At 41.0% G+C, this 9419-nt stretch overlaps 1 long non-coding RNA gene across 1 annotated transcript; it reads left to right on the top strand.

Moving 5' to 3' along the window:
• Positions 1–1242: 1242 nt before the first annotated feature.
• Positions 1243–2863, top strand: LOC136476553 (uncharacterized). The gene is made up of 2 exons (XR_010763646.1): positions 1243–1640; positions 2642–2863. It is a non-coding gene; the product is annotated as an uncharacterized lncRNA (long non-coding RNA).
• The last annotated feature ends 6556 nt before the right edge of the window (positions 2864–9419 follow it).

Raw genomic sequence — 9419 nt, 5'->3', positions numbered from 1 at the left:
AATGGCATTTCTGTAAATTGAGTGAACAGTGTCCACCGCCGAAGCTACATTGCCGGCGTTTCCTTCTTCGGCGTTCCAGGCGCGGTCGTGGCCGTTTTGGCATCGTGCTGGCGCGGTGAAGGACACGGCGCAGCTTCCTTGAGCTTCCTGGCCATCCTTTATAGCCTGAACCGTCGCCGTTTGACCCCGTCCCCTTGCTCTGTTTTTCCGTCGCCACTGCTTCATCTCCGGTGAGCCCGTGCCGTTGTTGTAGTGCTCCACCAGCGCTGATAAGCTAGCTCCAGCTCCGCCTACTTCTTGCGCGTTCGGTCGACCCACCAATTCCGTTTGTCTTCACTGGAAACTCGAGTTTCATTGCCTTCTTCCTCGCGGCCGGCGAACTCACCCGAGATTCCGTTTCTCCGTGGCCAGAGCCCGTCGGTGAGCCATTGCCCTTGATTGGTGTACCTTTGGCTTCGTCTCGATGCTGTAGTGCTCATTTCATTGTTTCTTGGCCGTTTTGTCCACTGCAGTCGCCGGTACACCATCACCGACGAACTTTGTTCCGCCGTGATCACCGTGGACGCCGTCCCGCTTCACCGTTGCTTCTCCGGCCTTGTTATCTGCTCAGTTGTGTTCAGGGTAAGCTCTTGATGCTTCCTGTGTCCTTTGTTTAACCGCTACTGGTCTGTAGTCGCCGGCATAGTACCACCGAGGCACCGTGTCCGCCATGGCCGACGTTGAGCTTGTATTGAGTCGTAATCGGTGTAGCTAAGTAGGTCAGTAGGTGCGCCTAGTCGTGGGGAGCATGTTGGTACAATCGCCATCGCCGGTGAACTCGCCGTCGGCGAGTTTGCGCCGGTCAGCGCCGTCGTCGTCGTAGTCAACGCGTGGGAGGTAGGAGATGACAGGTGGGGTCGGTTGTCAGTGACTCAGCGTTCGAATGGATTTTTCTATTTTCAGATTTGAATGAATAGTGCTGTAATTTGTTATTTTTGTGTAGAATTATTTAGAGCTCCAAAAATTATGAAAATTTTTGTGTGAATTCTCTATGATGTATATTATATGACAAAAATTTGAAATATTGATTTTCAGTATTTTTGGGGTATGATAAAAATTGCTCAATTAATTAATAAATGACTTTCCATGATTTTTCTAGGCTTAATTAATTATCCAAAAATTATGAAAATTGTTTTGCCACTTAGTTATCATGTAATGAACATTTACTAAAATTTTGAGCTCAATTAGAATAAGTTGATTTATTTCATAATTTTTAATTAAATAATTAATTCATAAAAGCAAATAGTAACCTTTAATGATTTAGGTTTTGTTTGAAATTTTGGATTGAGTGATGACCTTGGGTCATTAGTTGATAATGATCCTTGGCAGTTGATGTATGTGTTACGAAAAAGATTTAGTTTGTTTGACTTGCAACTGTACCGCGAAGGAAAGTTGTATTCAAAGTCTTAATTTTTGTATCCATCATCGAGCATCATATTTCGTATTTCGCATCATGTTAAACATGGCATTGTTATTACGTGTAGTGAACGAAGGTGAACACGTGGTAGTTAATCAAGTTGTTGAGGAGGTTAATCCGTCTGTTGAGGTCGGATCGAATACTTGTGAAACGACGCAGGAGCCGGACTTTTCCGTCAACGAAGGCAAGCCCCGGATGCATACAACCCTACCTTGTGTTTTACAAATTAATTTTGCTTTTGCTTTCCGTTACTGCATTAAGTGATTAGGAGTTAAGTAAGAGCCTAATTGGTGCATTACCATCCTTGTTATTCCATATTTACCATATTACCAGTTTTTAAACTCGTATATGCCTAGTTTTGCTTAGCTATGCGTAGAACGATGAAAGTCGGGTGCCTACCTGCCACCTGCAAGTTTAAACGGAACATTGGTTAACTACGTTAGCATGTGATATGGGAATGTGGAGTAATAAATCTAGACCGGGCGGACTCGGTGTGTGTGAGCCACAAGACATGGAGGTTTTGTGAGCGGGTTCTTTCCGCCTGTGTCGATTAAGGCACGTCCGTTGTTGAATTGCATGAGGTGAGAATTTGTAGTACTAACCACATACTCCGGTAAGCCTGAACTTGGTAATTCTATTACGAGAATGGCTACTCGCGCACTGGGAGTGGAGAGATGGCGGGAATAGCGTGTACCCTCGTGGCTGGAATGTGGCCGGATTTGAGGTGTGCTGTATTCTCGGGTGGCGCGGACCCGTTCTTGTTTGGAGGATCCGAGGGTAGGTTGGTATATGTAGGTCGGGGACCTGCATATATCGTGTGGTCTGGAATCCCCAGCTGGGTTTTTAATCGGTTCGAATCGTCGTTGCTCCTCGGTTATGGAGACTCAACTCACTGTTCATCATCGTAGAATTAATAACTAGAACTTGAGAATGGTTGATGAAGGTGTTGGATATGAAGTTTCATGATCTCATTACGGATCGTGTCATCTTTGTATATGATTTTATGAAGTTTAAATTGTTGAAATAAAGAATTTTGTCAAAGAGCTTTTACGCAAAATAACTTTGAGTATTGCTAAAACCATACCTTGAATTCCTGAGCCTACATTCCTGAGTTCTATCAATTTTTATTTCGGTTAAGTCTTGTTGAGTACTTTTGTACTCAGGGTTCGTTGACCCTTGTTGCAGGTGAGCCTCATGAGCAGATCTGTTTTGGATCGTGCTGCATGACTATCGTTCGTTCTGACGATGAGAAGTAAATGTGTGATCCTTGGGCAGGATGTTTATTTTGTGTGATATGTCTATATTAATTATGCCACTCCACTACTACTATGGTTTGTAATAACTATCAAACTTAGTTTGTAAGGTTTGAAACTACTGTTTTGTAAATTATGTTATTGTAAGACTTCCGCTGTTTTTACTCTGATGCATATATTTGAATAAATATTGTAATACTGCAATGACTCTGTAACGTGATCCTGCTCGGAAATCGTGGATGATTCGGGGTTCCCCGAGGACACCCGACAGTCTTTTTAAGTTAATGGAAACATATGCATAAATGTCAAAGGTCGTCGGACAGTGACAGGTGTATGTGGGCCCTATAACTTAGGAGGTTCTGCCACATTTAACTTGTGATATAATTGATGAATCATTATCTATGCCTATCATTGTTGCTCCCGCTAACCCTTCTTGTAGTACTTCTACTTCCACCTCATCTAGTAGTGATGGTCTCACTTGTGATGCCTCATTAATGGTTGAGAATGAGAACCTCAAGAAGGAGGTCGATAAGCTCACTCACACCTTGGCTAAGGCATATGGTGGTGAGGACCGCTTGCTTATGTGCTTGGGTAGCTAAAGAGCTTCTCTCTACAAAGAGGGATTGTGCTATACCCCCAAGAAAGGCAAGGCGGCCTTTGCTCCTCACAAGACTAGTTTTATGAAGAACAATGGTTGGTTTTGCACTAGTTGTAAGTTAGTTGGTCATAAAGAGCATGAATGCAAAAAACAAGAGCAAAAATGCTAATGTATCCTCAATTAAGATTAATTCTTTCTATGTGCTTACTAAGGGTATAAATGGTGTGAAGGCTAAGTTCATTGGTAAACCATGGATGTTCTCAAAGAAGAAAGCCATTTGGGTACCAAAGAGCTTAATAACTAACCTTAAAGGACCCAAGCAAGTTTGGTTACTTAAAAAGAATTGATCTTCTTTTGTAGGTCAATTACAAAGCCGGAGGAAGACATTGGGTTCTTGATAGTGGGTGCACTCAACACATGACTGGTGATGCAAGAATGTTCAACACAATCAACACCAATGGCAATGATGGTTATGATAGTATTACATTTGATGATAATGGCAAAGGCAAGGTCAAAGGGCTTGGTAAGATTGCAATATCCAATGACATGAGCATATTCAATGTGTTGCTAGTAGAGAGCTTGAACTTGAATTTGCTATCCGTGGCTCAATTGTGTGATCTTGGATTCAAATGCATATTTTGGATAGATGATGTAGAGATCATAAGTGTAGATAGCTCTAATTTGATCTTCAAAGGCTTTAGATATGAGAATCTATACTTGGTTGATTTCAATGCTAGTAAAGCTAAATTATCTACATGCTTGTTCACTAAGTCTAGCATGGGTTGGTTATGGCATAGAAGCTTGGTCATGTTGAAATGAAGCAATTGAATAGATTGGTTAAGCATGACTTGGTTAGAGGCGTGAAAGATGTTGTGTTTAAAAAAGATAAGCTTTGTAGCTCTTGTCAAGCCGGCAAACAAGTTGGAAACACCCATCCAAAGAAAAGCATGATGAGCACTTGTAAAGCATTTGAGTTATTGCACATAGATTTGTTTGGGCCAATACAATACACTAGCATCGGTGGTAATAAATATTGACGTGTGATGCCAATTAGCTCGTGAACCTCCAAGTGAGTGAATCGCCACAACGAGGACAAGCTTACCGGTAAGCAAGTGAACCTCGGTAAAAAATCATTGTGTTCATCATTTGATTCCGAGGTGATTGGTCTTCATTGTTATTCATTCTTGTGATTGATTGGCTCCTTCCTCGATATGGCGGTATAACCTTCTTGCTCAATCTCATTACATTACCGCAAACTAGTTATCAAGCTCTTTAGTGTAGCTAGTTGTAAGAGCTTGTTAGTTTGGTTAGTGTGGCTCTTTAGTTAGCTTTTGAGAGCACACTAACCTAGTGTAGTGTCATAGCTATTGTGTGGATAGAAACTATATAAACTAAAATTATGGTAGGTGGCTTGCTATTTTAATAGGCTAGCGCAACACTTGCTTTGCCTCATAATTGCCTAACCGGTTTGTTAAGTGTTGTTGTAGAAAATTTTAATAGGCTATTCACCCCCCTCTAGCCATTAGGACCTTTTACCTGCGGTGGACAACTTGACGCGTTCACACTATGTAAAATAGTATTTGTATGGGCGGCTCTAGAGGCTTTGTAGGTGTAGTTTGCCCAGCCATCCTACCCAAATGCCTCTATAAATCATGTATTTGTAGGGACGGTTTTCAGACCGCCCCTATAAATCGATTTGTAGAGAGAGGCGGCTGTATATTGAGCCGCCCCTACAAATCAATTTCTAGAAAACACGAAAAAGAGGTAAAAATCGCATTTTTTTAATCCAAGGAGGTCTACAAATCAATTTTCAGAAATCACGAAAAAGAGGCAAAAAATAGCAATTTTTTTAATCCGAGGAGGTCCCCACACCCAGTCTATGGTTACAGCATTTTTTCATGATTTTTGCACACGTCGGCCAGGATTCAAAGCCGCAAGCTCTCCCTTGCGCACAAACTCTTCTACCACTGTACCTTACGATCACTTATATCTACAATCCATTTTGGTTCCCACATATTATATAAAACTGAGTATAAATTGATTGTTTGAGGTCTTAAACTAATTCAAATAAAAAAGTTGTCAACCACAAAGTTTTATAACTTTTCGAGATCTATAACTTTCATTTTGGTAGTTTCTCCATCCGAGGTCACTTATAAAATTTGAATTTCAAATTTAAGAAATTCGAACGTAGTTTTCCATAACAAGATGATTTCAAATCAGAAAGTTATCAACTACAAAGTTTCATAACTTTTTATGATCTACGACTTTTATTTTTACTGTTTGTCCATCCGAGGTCGTTTAAAAAATTAAAATTTTAATTTTTTGGAAATTCAAATATAGTTTTCCTTGACAAGATGATTTCAAATCAAAAAGTTGTCAACTATAATGTTTCATAACTTTTCGTGATCTACAACTTTCATTTTGGTTGTTTCTCCATCAAGGTCATTTACAAAATTTAACTTCTAGTGCTTAATTTTTAATACTCGGTGTCTATTTGTAGGGGTTGTTCAATATTGAGCCGCCTCTACAAATCTGATTTGTAGAGGCGGCTGGATATAGAGCCGCCCCTTGGCAACCATTTGCCCTACAAAGAAAGGGAGGCGTTGCCACAAATCGTTTTTGTAGTAGTGTCGAGGCCCATTTTTCGCGTTTGCAAGTTCGTGAACCGAACTGGCACGTGCCGATAAGTTAAAGGGCCGTCAGTGTATTTCACTCTATTACTAACTAGAGACTCTGCTAATTCTCACCAAATATGCTAAAAAATAACTAAAAATTCTCATAAAAAATTAGAAACATCACTTGGGGATCCAACGTCTTCTCTTTATCCAAAACCTACAAGATTTTGGTTGGTCATTCAGAGGTTGATCTTACCTTCAAATGGTTGTGGAAGAATTACTATCAGTCCAAACACAAGGTCTTCTTCTGGTTATTGATCAAAGACCAGCTAAGTACTTGGAATCTCTTAAGGAAAAACAAGCACTTGGACTCATTTTTTCGAGAACGCGCTTGACATGTATTTCATTAAGGAGAAGATACAGTTTACAAAACGGCTAGCGGAACATCAATGGCGAGCTGCCGTTGATGAACGGCCGCCCCCTGACACCACCGCACCGCAGAGCTCGCAAGAGGTTGTAATTTACAGAAAAATGATTTGCGACGAGACTCTACGCAAGGCAATCCTGCTCTGCTCCTTGATGACGATGTCCCTCACGACATTGCTGACACGCCCGGCTATTGATCCCGCGGGCGTTCCATACCAAGACACATTGTTTGTATTCATTGTGGCACTGCGTTGCGACGGTGAACATTCCGCGCTCAGTGGGACACCGACGCCGCGGCGTGACTCCGTCTCTTGGGCTCCGGCAACATCTCATGCATGGCGGCACGCTTTGGTAAGGAGAGAGGCTCGGCAAAGGTCTCCCGGAACTTCTTGGCGATGGTGGCATCTGGCGTGACTTGGGCAGAACGGCAGACCCCGGAGCTCGAGGCTTCCACTTGTTCAACAGGACCTTCTTTGCCTGCTTCTCAGGATCGGGGTCGCGGCCTGCAGTTTTAGCCGCCAAATGTGCTTTGCAACCTGCTAGTAGAAGAATCCTCACAACATCTTTTCCTAGACTGTCACTTTGCAAGAATGTGCTGGGATATCATCAACCTTGATGTTTCAGTGGACTGCAATTTCCCAGAAGCCACATCTGGACAGCTAGAAACGACCTCATTTTCAAAGGAATGAGATTCGATTTGCAGGATTGTCGAAGATTCCTCTTCAATGAATTGATACTTCTCTCCTACAGAGTGAAGTCAAGCCTCTCTGAGCCACTTCTGTCATGGATACAAACTCTGGGATAGTCAGCTTTCTTTTTCTTATCTTTTTTTTTTGTTTCTTTCTTTGTTTCTTAAGTTTTCCTCTACTTTGTTTGTGTAGCTTTAGCCGTTTTGTAGTCTCTTTAGACTTTTGGACTGATTTCCTGTTTCGGTTTAATAAATCGCTGTAGGGGACCAGGCCCCTCCATATTCCTAAAAAAAATATTATCTTTACACAGTAAAAGTCTCCAAGTAGCAGGTTTGTGGTAGATGGTTGGATTGCAGAATCTCATTTTAGAATTCAAACGTTTGGATCTCATTCTCATTTTCTATAGGAGATTCAACAAGGTCTTATTCGAGTGGTAGTGCAAAGTTGGTTTGTTGTACCCCGGCAAAGAAAAGAAAACAAAAAAGGTCTATCACTCTATCGAGATGCACATTCAGGTATTGTTGTACCTTCTTTTTATCCAAAATTCTTGTGAAAAAGCCAGAGCCACGAAAAGCTTCCCAGAATATCTAAAGTTTCATATCCAAAGCATGCTATATGTATAGTGATTTGAAATGGTAGGACCTGCAATGAAGACGTATGACGGACCTAAATGAATTCGAAGAAATATAAGGTGCAGCATAATTTTGCATCATTATTTGTATTTCTAATGATTGTTTGCATTATAATAAGCATCCATGATTGTTTAGTGGACAAATATTTCGTCAACATGTACAGTGCTTTGCCATATCCTTTTCAGGGCACACAGGCTTCGTAGTTTACAGCCGTTCTCAAACTAAACACACGATAAATTGCTCTACTACCGTACCTCCAATAGCGCAGACCGCAGAAGATGCTTTCAATTATCTGACCAGTAAACTACTTTCCTTGTCTGCGATAATATGCAGCCGAAGAGGATAAAATTGTTGTACCTTTTTGGAAAGGACAGTGCACGATCGTGAAAGCTGTCAGCCTGTCACTGTCGATCTTACAGACACAACGGTGGTTGATATCCAATCCAATGGTATCTTTTGTCAAGCTTTTCATGTGACTGGGCTTAATGCAATTCTTTTTCTCCTCTAATTAAACTATCTAAAGTTTCAGTAACAGCAGCACAGCACAAAGCGTTAGCGATAGAAACGTAAAACTCATGGACACGCCACGCCTAAACTGCGGCCGCTACACCAACCTTGTTGTTTGGTTCTCACAGAAGCGTTGGCCGCCACAGATTTTTAACTTGTCGTTTGCTCTTGCTGCTCGTCGTTTAGCGCGTGATAACTGTGGCGAGTGTGGCGCACTTTCTGGCCGCCACCGCCACACCGTGGCGTGGCCAGAACCCAGCAGGCGCTAAGTCGGATCGGATGGAATGCATTGTTTTTTCAATAGTACCACTGGCAGAGATGTGTTCAGTTTCTAGAATAAGGATAGGATATGTTACCGTTGCTATCTTAACTCTGATCACGGCCTCAGGTGAAACCAGGAATATTAGGTTGCCGACACAAAAAAGAATGTGCATATATTATAGGATATAGCTTGGTTTCCATAAAAGTAGGATCAAATATTAGGGCAATTAAATTGCTACACATCAGCGTTCTCATACGCTGTCTCATACAGTGCCACATAGGATTTTTGCTGATGTGGAGAAAAGAGAGGGGAGAGAGAAAGAGATCGTTGTTTCGCGTAACAACCACCTCATGAGCTAAAATTTAGGACTATAAGGCAACTTACACAGATCATTGTACAAGTGGTCGTTGTCATGCAACTCACAAATATTCCATTGTTGTATCCACAAATCAAATTACGGACTCTAGAATTACTACGAGACAACTTAAAAGATAATTTATTGTACTTGTTATCTCTTAAGTCATCTCATAATTATGTGGCACTGCATGAGACTACCTATGAGACAATACCAATGCACTTGCCCTGATAAAAAAACAAGAGCCTTCCCCTAGCAACAAGTGTACTTTCTATCCTTCTGTTGATGAGCTAGCAAAAGTAATTTTGTTGCCTTATTTTGTACTCCCTCTGTCCACAGAAGAATGTAGTTCTTATTTATTAGAGTCAAACAGTTTCAACTTTGACTAGATTTATATAAAAAGTACTAACATCTAATATACAAATTAAGTATCATTAGAATAGTTATAGATATATTTTCATAATAAATTTATCTAGAGACATAAATGCTAATAATATTTACTATAAACTCGATCAAACTTGAGTCATTTTGACCCGCACGGATCCCATAATTGCGTTATCTTATGGCCGGAGGGAGTAGTTTGAATCTTAGTTTGTTTTGAAAATTGTAACTTCAAATGGAATAAG

Source organism: Miscanthus floridulus, chromosome 1 (assembly GCF_019320115.1).
Source record: "Miscanthus floridulus cultivar M001 chromosome 1, ASM1932011v1, whole genome shotgun sequence".
NCBI classification, from domain to species: domain Eukaryota; kingdom Viridiplantae; phylum Streptophyta; class Magnoliopsida; order Poales; family Poaceae; genus Miscanthus; species Miscanthus floridulus.
The sequence above is the reverse complement of the archived record's forward strand: the minus strand, read 5'-3'. Positions and strand labels throughout refer to the sequence as shown.